The sequence below is a fragment of the Nicotiana tabacum genome, chromosome 22 (genome assembly GCF_000715075.1).
Source record: "Nicotiana tabacum cultivar K326 chromosome 22, ASM71507v2, whole genome shotgun sequence".
Classification (NCBI taxonomy): domain Eukaryota; kingdom Viridiplantae; phylum Streptophyta; class Magnoliopsida; order Solanales; family Solanaceae; genus Nicotiana; species Nicotiana tabacum.
In genome coordinates, this window is record NC_134101.1 from 48596424 (window position 1) to 48611686 (window position 15263).

A 15263-nucleotide genomic window follows, 5' to 3' on the forward strand; every position below is an offset into this window, starting at 1 on the left:
CTATTACTCTCAAAACGACCATCCGGGTCGTTACATCCTTCCCCTCTAAAAACAATCATTCGTCCTCGAACGATCATAAAGACATACCTGAAGTGGTGAAAAGGTGGGAGTAATGGCTGCGCATAACATGCTCAGTCTCCCAAGTCACCTCCTCGACCGGTTGTCCCCTCCATTAAACCTTCACAGATGAAATGTTCTTTGACCTTAGCTTTCTGACCTGCGTGCCTAAAATAGCCACTGGCTCCTCAACATAAGATAGATCCTTGTCCAACTGGACTGAGCTGAAATCCAACACATGAGACGGATCGTCGTGATACTTCTAGAGCATAGAAACATGGAATATCGGATGAACTCCTGCTAGACTGGGAGGCAGGGCAAGCTTATAAGTAACCTCCCCAACTCACCGCAACACCTCAAAATGGACCAGTGAACCTTGGGCTCAGCTTGCCCTTCTTTCTAAACCTCATAACGCCCTTCATAGGTGAAACCCAGAACAAGACTCGCTCTCCAATCATGAATGCCACATCGTGAACCTTCCGATCTGCATAACTCTTCTGTCTGGACTGGGCTGTGTGAAGTCTATCCTGAATCACCTTCACCTTTTCCAAGGCATCCTGAACCAAGTCCGTACCCAATAATCTGGCCTCGCCGGGCTCGAACCAACCCACTGGGTACCGACACCGCCTACCGTACAGAGTCTCATATGGTGCCATCTGAATGTTGGACTGATAACTGTTGTTGTAAGAAAACTCTGCAAGTGGCAAGAACTGGTCCCAAGCACCCCCAAAATCTATCACACACGCACGGAGAATATCCTCTAATATCTTAATAGTGCGCTCGGACTGCTCATTCGTCTGAGGGTGAAATGTTGTGCTCAACTCAACCCTAGTGCCCAACTCATGTTGTACAGCTCTCCATAACCATGATGTAAACTGCGTACCCCGATCAGAGATAATAGATACCGGTACGCCATGAAGCCTGACGATCTCACGGATGTAGATTCGAGCTAGTTGCTCGGAAGAATAGGTAGTCATCACAGGAATGAAATAAGCCGACTTGGTCAGCCTATCCACAATCACCCAAACTACATCAAACCTCTGCTGAGTCCGTGGGAGTCCAATAACGAAATCCATAGTGATCCGCTCCCATTTCAACTCTAGAATCTCTAACTTTTGAATTAATCCACCTGGTCACTAATGCTCATATTTTACCTGCTGGCAATTCAGACATCGAGCCATATACTTTACTATGTTCTTCTTCATTATCCTCCACCAGTAATGATGTTTCAAGTCCTGATACATCTTTGCGGCACCCGGATGAATAGAGTACCGCGAACTGTGAGCCTCCTGGAGAATCAACTCACGCAAACCATCTACATTGGTAACACATAGCCTGCCCTGCATATTCAATGCACCATCATCTCCAATAGTGACCTCCTTAGCATCACCTTGCTGGACCGTGTCCTTAAGGACAAGCAGATGGGGGTCATCATACTGATGCTCCCTAATGCGATCATAAAGAGAAGACCGAGAGACCATGCAAGCCAATACTCGACTCGGCTCAAAAATATCCAATCTCACAAACTGGCTGGCGAAGGCCTGAACATCCAACGCCAATGGCCCCGCTGTTGCTGGTAGATATGCTAAACTCCCAAAACTCTCTGCACGACGACTCAAAGCATCGGCCACCACATTGGCCTTCCCAGGGTGGTACAAAATAGTGATATCATAATCCTTAAGTAGCTCCAACCACCTCCGCTGACGTAAGTTAAGATCTTTCTACTTAAACAGATGCTGCAAACTCTGATGATCGATGTAAATCTCACAAGGAACACCGTACAAATAATGCCACCATATCTTCAAGGCATAAACAATAGCTGCTAACTCAAGGTCGTGGACAGGATAGTTCTGTTCATGCACCTTCAGATGTCTGGATGCGTAGGCAATCACCCTACCGTCCTGCATCAACACCGCACCAAGACCAATCCGCGATGCATCACAATATACAGTTTAAGACCCCGAACCTGTAGGTAAAAACAATACTGGGGCTGTAGTCAAAGCTGTCTTGAGCTTCTGAAATCTCTCCTCACATTCCTCTGTCCACCTGAATGGAGCACCCTTCTGGGTCAGCCTGATCATAGGTGCTGCAATAGATGAGAATCTCTCTACAAAGTGATAGTAATACCCCACCAAACCAAGAAAACTTCGGATCTCTGTAGCCGAGGATGGCCTGGGCCAACTCTGCACTGCTTCAATCTTCTTCAAATCCACCTAGATCCCCTCACTTGATACTATATGACCCAAGAATGCCACTGAGTCTATCCAAAACTCACACTTTGAAAATTTTATGTAACGCCCCGGCCGGTCATTTTGAGAATTAGAGCCCTGATCCCCTAATATCTGCTTTCCCCACATTTGTTTCTACTTTTGGGAATTTCTGGAGTGATTGGTTATGGAATTCAGGGAGTTTTGGGACACTTAGTCCCTAGTTGTGAGTTTAAGCCTTAAAAATTAGAGCGTAGTCGGAACTGTGTGAATACGGATTCGGAATGGAATTCTGTCAACTCTATTAGCTCCGTTGAGTGATTTTGAGCTTAGGAGCACATCCGAAATATGTTTTGGAGGTCTGTAGTAGATTTAGGCTTGAATTGGCAAAAGTTAGATTTTTCGGCGATTTCGGCCGATAGTTGAAATTTTGATATCGAGCTCGGAATGGATTCTCGAAAGTGGATGTAGGTTCGTAGTGTCATTTGTGACATGTGTGTAAAATTTGAGGTAATTCGGACTAGATTTGACATGGTTCGGCGTCGTTTGTAGAATTTGAAAAATTCTAAGTTCTTAGGTAATACCAATGATTTTTGGTGTTGTTCGATGTGGTTTGAAGGCTCGACTAAGTTCGTATGGTGTTATAGGATTGGTTGCGAGGTTTGGTTGAGGTCCCAGGGGCCTCGGGTGTGTTTCAGATGCTTAACAGAATGAAATTGGACTTAGGAAAATCTGGTGCTTTTGCTGGTTCTGCTGTAATCGCACTTGCGCAAGGCTACCCGCAGGTGCGAGCCCACAGGTGCGAGCAAATTGGCGCTGAAGCGGGAAAATGGATGAGTGCCATGGGTCCCAGGTGTGAGGTGTTTTCCGCATCTGCGATGCCCGCAGATACGTTAGGGGTCTTCGCAGGTGCGCAAGGTCCGCAGAAGCGGAAGGAAATTCCGCAGGCGCGCACGCGCAAATGCGACCCTTTCATCGCAGGTGCAAAGGAAGATGGGGCGAGTGAATTGCGCAGATGCACACAATTTCCGCACAAGCGCACCCGCAGGTGCGAGCCCAGGTTCCGCAGCTGCGGAAATACCTGGGCAGTGGTTAAAACCGAAGGGCTTCGTGATTTTTGTCATTTTTGACTTTGCAAACACAGTTTAGGGCGATTTTTGAGAGCAATTTCGAGGCATTTCTTGAGGTAAGTCCCTTGTGCTTATTTTTGATCAATACTCTTGCTTCCCCATGTATTTTCCCACCTAGTTAGTGTGTTTTTAAGGTGGAAATTGGGAATTGGAGGCTAGGGATTTTGAAGTTTAATTTGTGGATTTGACGGACCATTTTGGTGTCGGATTTTAGTAAATTTGATATGGTTAGACTCGTGAGTGAACGGGCTTTCATATTTTATGACTTTTACCCGATTCCGAGACGTGGGCCCCATAAGTGATTTTTGAGTTAATTTTGGAATTTTTGTTAAAATATTGATTTCATTAATTATATGACTCTATTATTGTTGTATTTATGATATGTAATTGCTTTTGGCTAGATTTGGGCCATTCGAAGCCGGATATTCATGGAAAGGCATTGTGACCGATTGATTGAGCTTGGTTAGAGGTAAGTGGCTTGCCTAACTTTGTGTGGGGGAAATCCCCTTAAGATTTGGAACTATTGTGTTATGTGAGCGTTGTACGTGAGGTGACGAGTACGTACATGGGCTAGTTGTGATAAAAACCCGATTTTCTTACGGAGCAGCAATATGTTTTCCTGTTATTTTGAGTTATACCATTTTAATGAGTACTAATCTATTTTCATTATTAATTGAGTTATTCCAATATGAGTAGCTATCATGTTTAGTCTAATACAACATGTCTATGTGTCTTAATTGTTTATGTGAATTATGTGTGGCATGCTTAGTGAATTTTCTGCTTCTTCCCTGACTGGTACTTAGTCTAAATTGTAAGAATTTTGTGATGTAGTTGTATTTCTATCATTCGCGTTGCATATTTACTTTGGGATACGGAACGGTATTCCGGGAGATCCCCCTGTACTGCATATTTACTTTGGGACTACAGAACGGTATTCCGGGAGATCCCCCGTACTGCATATTTACTTTGGGACTACAGAACGGTATTACGGGAGATTCCCCTGTCTTGCATATTTACTTTGGGACTACGGAACGGTATTCCGGGAGATCCCCCTGCACATTTACTTTGGGACTACGTAACGGTATTCCGGGAGATCCCCCTACACATTTATATTTGGGACTACGAGATGGTATCTCGGGAGATCCCCTGTTGTGTTTCTGTATACTGAGCTGTTACCTTCTATAATTTCATTGTTGTTAAATTTTAGCCTTTATTTTATTCCGATATTACACTCTTTACTATTTTATTTTATATTTACCAGTAGGATCCTGACCCAACCTCGTAACTACTCGACCGAGGTTAGGATTGGCACTTACTAGGTACCGATTGTGGTGTACTCATGCTACTCTCTGCACATGTTTTTCGTGTGCAGATCCAGGTACACCTTATCAGCCGCACCATCAGTGAGCCGAGACAGTTTTGGAGACTTCAAGGTATATCTGCCGCGTCCGCAGACCTCGGAGTCCCCTTCTACTCTTTCCCATGTCCATTATCTTCTGTATTTTTCCTTGTTAGACTCTGATGTATAGAGACACTAGATCTTTCCTTCTGTATTTTGTGCTTCACGATGTTCCGGGTTTTGGGATTTGTTGTGTATTTTTGAATAGTTTGTTAAATTTATATTTTTATTTCATTATTCCGCAAAATATTAGGCTTACCTAGTTGTAGAGATTAGGTGCCGTCACGACGTCACACGGAGGGGAAATTGGATCGTGATAAGTTGGTATCAGAGCTCTAGGTTCATAGGTGTCATGAGTCACAAATCGATTTAGTAAAGTCTCGCGGATCGGTACGGAGACATCTGTACTTATCTTCAGGAGGCTATGAAACTATTAGGAAAATTTCACTACTTTGATTCCTTGTCGTGCGAAAAATTTTGTCACGACCCAACTGGAGGGTCATGACTAGCACCCGGGCCATACTTGCCGAGCACCAACGTACATTTTATCTAACCTTCCTTATTATCTTTAAGGGTCGACAAGATCAATATAAATAGTAGACATGGATCATGAACATCCAACAATGAAAGATAATGTCATGAACATACATAACATGGGACGACAAGACTGTCAAGAAACTATATATAAGGTTACGAGCTACCATGATGCCATGAAAGACTATACAACAAAAATCAGCCGACAAGGCATTCTAAACCATACATAAGTCGAAACCTGTCTATGAGCCTCTAAAGGAACATAAGTGCTACAACATTGCCGGAACAGGGCCCCGACATACCCATAATGTCTATAACAAAAATGCATACCAAGACCACGGCAAATCCGGAGAAGGGATCTCGCCAATAACCGCTGAACTGGACAGCCTACTGTGGTGGGGGAGCTACGTCTACCTGTCAATCAGGACCTGCAGCACGACATGCAGCGTCCACAAATAAAAAGGACGTCAGTACGAATAAAGTACTGAGTATGTGAGGCAAGAAAGCATAAGTAAGAACAGTAATGTAAACAGTGATAGAGAATATACAACCTGTGACATCTGGGTACCTCTGAGGGCTACTGACATGAACTATATCATGCTATAATAGATTGTCACGCCAAGACGGTGACCTCAGCAAACTCCAAATCCAAATATTGATTCGTTAGCCGTCCGAAACTCGCCCGAATCCCTCGGGACATCAACCAAATACACCAACAAGTCCTGAAACATCATACGAATTTAGTCGAAATCTCAAATCACATCAAACAACACTAAAACCACGAATCATACTCCAATTCAAGCTTAATGAAACTTAAAATTTCCAACTTCTACATTCGATGCCGAAACTTATCAAATCAAGTCCGATTGACCTCAAATTTTGCACACAAGTCATAAATGATATAACAGAGCTATAAAATATTTTGGAATTGGGTTCCGACTCCAATATCAAAAAGTCAACTCCCCGGTCAAACTTCCAAACTTAAATTCCTATTTTAGCCATTTCAAGCCTAATTTAACTACGGACTTTCAAATAAAATTTCGAACACGCTCCCAAGTCCAAAATCACTATACAGAGCTATTGGAATCATCAAAATTCTATTCTGGGGTCATTTTTGAAAAATATTGACCGAAGTCAAACTTAGCATTTTAAGGCCAACTTGAGGAACCAAGTGTTCCGATTTCAACACGAACACTTCCAAATCACTAACCAACCATCCCCGCAAGTCATAAATTAATAAAAGTACATACATGGAATTTTATTTAGGGGAACAGGGTTTAAAAGTCAAAATAACCAGTTGGGTCATTACAAGAAGAAACTGGTTCACACGTAAAATATTTGAGCACATATCTTTTATATTAATTTGAAGGGCATATCCTTTGGGGTAAGCTTACAAAAATTATAGTCATTTTTGTGACATAATATTAAATCTAACATGATCGAAATCGTTATATATTTTTATTATAATTCTTCAAACAGTCATCAAATTAACACTAATTAAAAAAAATTTATCTTTTTTAGAGATATTGGAATGAACGGCTAGGTCATATAGTTTCCATGGGAAAAATGAATAATTAAGTAACAATGTAAGGTCTGAAACTGACTAATACTGAATATGTATTTTACAACCAATAACTTATTAAGTATACAAAAAACTATAGAGGGCCATTTATTGGAATAGATGAAAAATAAAAATAATAATAAATGTCAACTTATTTTGAATACTTATTATTTCATTCCTATTTCTTCTATTTTGAATTTTAACCAAGTTAATTTTTAATAATATATTATAATTAATTCGACTTTATTTTCTAATTTCTTTCATCATATGTGGTCTTTTTTTATTGAAATATATCTATTAATCCAAGATTTTTGTCAACCTGAAGATAGTTTTACTTGTATGATGAATTTGAAAAATAATAAAATTAAGTTTTTTTTGCTAATTAGCTATTCCAAATACTTAATTATTTATTTTTAGCAATAAAAGATATAAATTATATTTAATTTATTTAAATTCTTAATATTAGCTCATACCAAATTTTAAATATTCGATTGTTATTATATTTTATCGAATAAAAATTCTTTTGTCAAATTGTAAGAAAATCAAATGAGTGGGAAATAGTTTTGTATATTTTAAAGTATTTTAGTATATAAAAGGGTTTTACCTAAATCAATACATAAAAAAAGTTACTCCGTCATCTTTCAAGAACGTCATACGTCCTCTTTTATTTTTATTGAATTTTTGGTATCTGTCCAAAGGGATAATCTTCTAAATACCAAGTGGTTACGTCCTATTTGGTTAATATTTTTAATTCTGTCATTTTCTTGCCATTTATATATAATTTAAGTGTAAAAATCTATATAAAGTAAAATGTTAATATTTTTGAAGTTCTAATTATTAAATTTTTCTACGTAATCCAAATAAGGAAGAATGTAACATATAAAATTTAGTTGATTTTGTAGTCCAAAATATTAGGAAAATAATTAAATGAGTATTCCTACATATTAGGAAAATAACTAAATTACTATTTTATCCAATGTAAACTCTATTTTTAAAGGGGAAAAAGGACAAACGGCATTTCGCTAAGGGCCTTCGTACTTTTAATATAATATAGATATAGATATATCTTGGGTTTATACCAAATCTATCAATGTTTATCGTTTGTTTCCACATAAAGCGTGTCATTTGTTTACAATTAATTAAAGCGTGTCATTTTAAAAAATTAATTACATTTTGTTTATAAGGATCTGATACGAAAAACCATTTTCCTGATTATCCCTCATGTTTCATAGTTGAACACTTTACAAAATCCATATTTTTTACTAATATTTAAAGGATCCATGTCACGACCCGAAATTTTTCACCGACGGGAACGTGATGGCGCTTAACATTTCACTTGCTAGGCAAGCCAACGTTAAAGAATCATTAAAAAATTTCCTATTTGCATTCAGTAATTAACAATAATTAACTAAGATGAAATATAATAAGTGCGGAATATCATAAAACTGTATTAATTTCTACCACCGGGATCTGGAGTCACAATTCACAAGCATTCTAGAATTTACTACAAGTAATAGCCTGAAAGAAATACAACTGTTTGAATGAAAGAAAACAGTAGGACATAAAAGATAGACGGGGACTTCAAGGTCTGTGAACGCCGACAGATCTACCTTGAGTCTCCGTACAGCGGACCAATAGCAAATCTCGATCAACCTGAGTCGGTATCAAAATCTGCATAGAAAGTACAGAGTGCAGCATCAGTACAACCGACACCATATACTGGTAAGTATCGAGCCTAACCTCGGCAGAAGTAGTGACGAGGCTAGGACAGTATAATCATGCTAGTGGCAACAACAATTAATAAAGAAATAATGCATAAATTATGGGAGAGGAACATACAGTGGGGGAATACAACATAAAGAGTGAGAATAATAAAAAGACAAAATTAAACCGGAAATCCTTAAACGAATTGAGAAATTAAGACAGCAAGGAAAACTGCACGGCATCACCCTTCGTGCTTTTACTCTCAACCTCATCAAATAACAAATAAGACTGCACGACATCACCCTTCGTGCCTTTTACTCTCTTCCTCACAATATAAATAATTCATGCACGGCATCACCCTTCGTGCTTTACACTCTTCCTCACAATATTAATAAATCATGCATGGCATCACCCTTCGTACTTTACACTCTTCCTCACAATATAAATAAATCATGTACGGCATCATCCTTCGTGCTTTACACTCCTCCTCATAATTCACAGAATCAATAACAACGGATAGAGAGAAGTTTCACAAAGAAATCAATTTTTCATCAATGATTACTTTCACAATTTAATATCTCAACCTCGAATCAATATTCACAATTTTATCGACCTTGGTGGAACCGGATACAAGTCTCCCAACATTTCAACAACAACAATAAGCATGGATAACAAGATTTAAGACTACAAATTTGCAAGAATGGAATTTCACTCGCATGCTATGACTCGACCACAACGTATAGATGCTCGTCACCTCAACTATACATCTTATTCAACAACAAAACACGTATCAAATACTCACACAATACCTATTCCCTCAAGCCAAAGTTAGACACAACACTTACCTTACTCCGAAGGCCACTTAATTCTCAATCACAACTTTTCCTTTGGAATTCACCTCCAAACCACTCGTATCTATTCAAAAATGACTCAATAATATCAAATATTGCTAAAGAAATCAATTATATTTCATAAATTTAAATTTTCCAAATTTTCCTCTAAAAAGTCAAAAAATTGACCCCGGACCCGCTTGGTCAAAACCCGAGGTTCGGACCAAAATCCTTTTACCCATTCACCCCCGAGCCCGAATATATAATTGGTTTTGGAATCCGACCTCAAATTGAGGTCTAAATTCCTAAATTTCCGAAATACCTAGTTTCTACCCTAACCCCTAATTCTACCATGAAAACTCTAGATTTTACGTTGAAAATTCAAGAAATGTAATGGGTAATTGAAAGAAAATGGTTTAGAATCACTTACCAATAATTTGGGGAAGAAATGACTCTTGAAAAATCACCTCTCACCGTTTGGTTTTTGAGAAAAATGAGTTTTTGGCTAAAATCCCGTTTTTGGATTCTGTTAAGTGCTGGGCGACAGTGTTCACCGCGTTCGCGAGAGCACTATCGCGTTCGCGAAGGGTACTGACTTCCAAGCCTTCGCGTTCGCAAGACACAGCTCGCGTTCGCGATGGTTACTCCCCCTGGCCTTCTCGTTCGCGAGGCATTGCTCGCATTCGCGATGAAGGAGCGGCTGACTCCCCCTCCCCAATGCCTAACACTACGTGTTCGTGAAGGGTAACGCCCCCATCGCTTCGCGTTCGCGATCAAACCTTCGCGTTCGTGAAGAAGCAATCCCTGCCTCATCAGTTTACTCTTCGCATTTGCGAGAGGACCTTCGCGAACGCGAAGAAGTACATGCCAGAACACGTGCTGCGGTAAAATACCAGATTTTCAAAGTCCAAAATATCCCGTGGCCTATCCGAAACTTACCCGAGCCCTCGGGGCTCCAAATCAAACATGCACACAAGTCTAAAAATATCATACGAATTTGCTCGCACGATCAAATCGCCAAAATAACACGTAGAACTACAAATTTAGCACCAAATCAAATGAAATTCTCATGAACGCTTTAAAACTTCTATTTTCTCAACTGGACGTCCGAATCACGTCAAATCAACTCTGTTTCTCACCAAATTTCACAAACAAGTGTTAAATATCAAAATGAATCTGTACCGGGCTCCGGAACCAGAATACGGACCCGGCACTAACAATGCCAAACATAAATCAATTCTTAAAAACAATTAATTTTTAAACTTTTAATTTTCATAAAAAATTCATAACTTGAGCTAGGGACCTCCGAATTCGATTCCGGGCATACACCCAGGTCCCATAATTCGATACGGACCTACCGAAAAAGTCAAAACATGGATCTAGTCCTGTTTACCAAAAATGTTGACCGGAGTCAACTGAAATCAACATTTTAATGCAGAAATTCTTATTTTCATCAATTTTCAACATAAAAGTTTTCCGATAACATGCCCGAACTGCACACGCAAATCGAGGAGGGTAAAAATGAGATTTTAAGGCTTAAGAGCGCAGATTCGAGTTCTAAAACATAAGATGACCTTTTGGGTCATCGTATTCTCCACCTCTAATACAACCGTTTGTCTTCGAACGGACATAGAAAAGTACCTGGGCTAGTGAAAAGGTGGGGATATCTACTCCGCATATCGGACTCGGACTCCCAAGTAGCTGTCTCAATAGGCTGACCTTTCCACTGCACTCGAACTGAAGGATAACTCTTTAATCTCAACTGGCAAACTTGCTAGGCTAGAATTTCCACTGGCTCCTCCTCGTAAGTCAAATCCTTGTCCAACTGGACAGAGCTAAAATCTAACACATGGGACGGATCGCCGTGATACTTTCGAAGCATGGACACATGGAATACCGGATGAACAACTGCTAAACTAGGTGGCAATGCAAGCCTGTAAGCCACCTCTCCCACTCTCTCCAGAATCTCAAAAGGTCCGATATACCTAGGTCTCAACTTGCCCTTCTTTCTGAACCTCATTACACCCTTCATGGGTGATACCCAAAGTAACACTCTCTCTCTGACCATGAATGCAACATCACGAACTCTATGGCATCCTGTATAATTGACGGAGCAGTATGAAGTCGATCCTGAATAATCTTGACCTTATCCAAGGCATCCTGTACTAAGTCTGTGCCCAAAAACCGAGCCTCTCCCGGCGCGAACCACCCAATTGGCGACCGGCACCGCCTACCATATAATGCCTCATAGGGAGCCATCTGAATGCTCGACTGGTAGTTGTTGTTGTAGGCGAACTCTGCAAAGGGCAAGTACTGATCCCACGATCCTCCGAAGTCTATAACACTTGCACGGAGCATATCCTCCAAGATCTGAATAGTGCGCTCGGACTGCCAGTCCGTCTGTGGATGGAATGCTGTGCTCAACTTAACCCGTGTACCCAACTCATGCTGTACTACCCTCCAGAAGTTCGAGGTGAACTGCGTACCTCGATCAGAAATGAAAGAAACGGGCACCCCGTGAAGACGGACGATCTCACGAATGTAAATCTCTGCCAAAAGCTCTGAGGAATAGGTAACTGCCACAGGAATGAAATGTGCTGACTTAGTCAGCCTGTCCACAATGACCCAAACTGCATCGAACTTCCTCTGAGTCCGTGGGAGTCCAACAACAAAATCCATAGTGATACGCTCCCACTTCCACTCAGGAATATCTAACCTCTGAAGTAAACCACCAGGTCTCTAATGCTCACACTTTACCTGCTGGAAATTTAGGCACCGAGTTACATGGGCAACTATGTCCTTCTTCATTCGCCTCCACCAATAATGCTGCCTCAAGTCCTGATACATCTTGGCGGTGCCCGGATGAATAAAATATCGGGAACTGTGGGACTCCTCAAGAATCAACTCACGAAGTCCATCCACATTAGGCACACAAATACGACCCTGCATCCTCAAAACTCTGTCATCTCCAACAGTAACCTGCTTGGCACCACCGTGCCGCACTGTGTCTCTAAGGACAAGTAAATGAGGATCGTCATCTTGCTGATCTCTGATATGCTCAAATAAAGAAGACCGAGAAACTGTACAAGCTAGAACACGACTGGGCTCAGGAAACATCCAACCTCACGAACTGGTTGGCCAAGGCCTGAACATCCAATGCAAGCAGTCTCTCACCCACTGGAATATATGCAAGGCTACCACATTGGCCTTCCCGGGATGATACAATATGGTGATATCATAGTCTTTCAATAGCTCCAACCACCTTCTCTGCCTCAAATTGAGTTCCTTCTGCTTGAACAAATACTACAAGCTCCGATGATCAGTGAATACCTCACACGGCATGCCATAAAGATAGTGCCTCCAAATCTTCAGCGTGTGAACAATGGCTGCCAGCTCTAGATCATGAACAAGGTAATTCTTCTCGTGAACCTTTAGCTACCGTGAAGCATATGCAATAACCTTGCCACCCTGCATCAATACCGCACCCAGACCAATACGGGATGCATCACAATATACTATATAAGATCCTGAACCTGTGGGTAACACCAATACCGGTGCCGTAGTCAAAGCAGTCTTAAGCTTTTGAAAGCTCGCTTTACACTCGTCTGACCACCTGAACGAGGCACCCTTCTAGGTCAATCTGGTCAACGGGGCTGCTATGGATGAAAACCCCTCCACAAATCGACGGTAATAGCCCGCCAAACCTAGGAAACTATGGATCTCTGTAGCTGATGTGGGTCTAGGCCAGTTCTGAACTGCCTCAATCTTCTTAGGATCCACCTGAACACCCTCTGCTGATACAACGTGACCCAAGAAAGCAACTGAACTCAACCAAAACTTGCATTTTGAGAACTTAGCATATAATTGGTTGTCTTTCAGAGTCTAAAGAACGATACGAAGGTGCTGCTCATGCTCCTCTCGACTGCGAGAGTAGATCAAGATATCATCAATAAACATAACCACAAAGGAATCTAAGTAGGGTTTGAACACCCGATTCATCAAATCCATGAATGCTGCTTGGGCATTTGTGAGCCCAAATGATATCACTAGAAACTCATAATGCCCATACCGAGTCCAAAAAGCTATCTTAGGAACATCGGATGCCCCAATCCTCAACTGATAGTAGCCAGATCTCAAATCAATCTTTGAAAACACCATGGCACCCTGAAGTTGATAAAATAAATCATCAATCCTCGGCAATGGATACTTGTTCTTGATGGTGACTGTTCAACTGCCGATAATCTATACATATCCTCATCGATCCATCTTTCTTCTTCACAAACAACACAGGTGCACCCCCAGAGTGAGACACTAGGTCTAATGAAGCCCTTATCAAGCAAATCTTGCAACTGCTCCTTCAATTCTTTCAACTCTGGCGGGGCCATGCGGTATGGCGAAATGGAAATGGGCTGAGTGCCCGGAGCCAAATCAATGCAAAAATCAATATTCCTGTCGGGTGGCATCCCCGATAGGTCTGCAGGAAACACCTCTGGAAACTCACGAACAACCGGCACTAAATCCATGGAAGGAACCTCCACACTAGAATCGCAGACATAAGCCAAATAAGCTAGATACCCCTTCTCAACCATATGCCGAGCCTTCACATAAGAGATAAACTTGGTGGCAGAATGGCCAAGATTCCCTCTCCACTCTAATTGAGGCAACCCCTGCAAGGCTAAGGTCACCGTCTTGGCACGACAATCTATTATAGCATGATATATATTCGGGACCAGGTCGGAATGGGTGACTCTCAACAACGGTCCTAGTGGATTCAGAAGTTAAAGTGCGGTGCCTAAGGATTTCGAGCTTGTAGTATGGTCAAGTATCGAGCTTTTGCAGTAGATTATGAAAGGGGCTTGGAGTGTTCTACGTTATCTTCTGGTTGTGGTGTAGCATTAGAGGAATGGAAGAAAATAACTTCGGATTCATAGAGATATTTTCCAGAATAGGTGTACCAGTTGAAGATGCGAACATGCGCACAAGGAGGGTATGCGATGGTTCGTGGGATTTGAGACAGCGTGATCTCGTGAAATAAGGTCACTCAGGATGAGTGCAGAATTAGGTTCGTGATGTAATGATTGGAGCTATTATTATTTCTAAGGCAAGTTAAGAATAAATTGGGAAAGGACGGGTCGACTAATAATGGTTAAATTGGCATGATGGTGGCAATGATCAGTTCTTTTTAGCGTATTGAGTTATGCATGTGATTTGTGACAGTACGTGCGAGGTTTGACAATCGCCGTAACCGATCTTACTTGGAGGCTTTCGAGTATTATGGCATGTTATGTGCAGATGGATCCCGGAGGGGTTATGGTGGTTTAGACCACTACTTGAGGTTGGTATTTTCTGCGAATATGAGGATTCATTCGCATGTTGCAATGGTTCTCCTAGAATGAGTTAAGTAAAAGATTTCTATGTGATGAATGTGTTTACCCTATTAGTAGTTCGGAAGTTAAGATGAAATTCTTGTACTCTTGCGCATTGGCATGATTAAGTGCAGTGATCGGCATGGGATTCAGAAGTTGAGGATCAAGGTTGCGGTTTGGTGTCGACAAGAATGTCAAGAGTTCGGCAAGTCCGGAGAAGGGATCTCGCCAATAACCGCTGAACTGGACAGCCTATTGTGGTGGGGGAGCTACGTCTACCTGTCTATCAGGACCTGCAGCACGACATGCAGCGTCCACAAATAAAAAGGACGTCAGTACGAATAAAGTACTGAGTATGTGAGGCAAGAAAGCATAAGTAAGAACAATAATGTAAACATGGATAGAGAATATACAACCTGTGACATCTGGGTACCTCTGAGGGCTACTGACATGAAATACATGATACATATATATA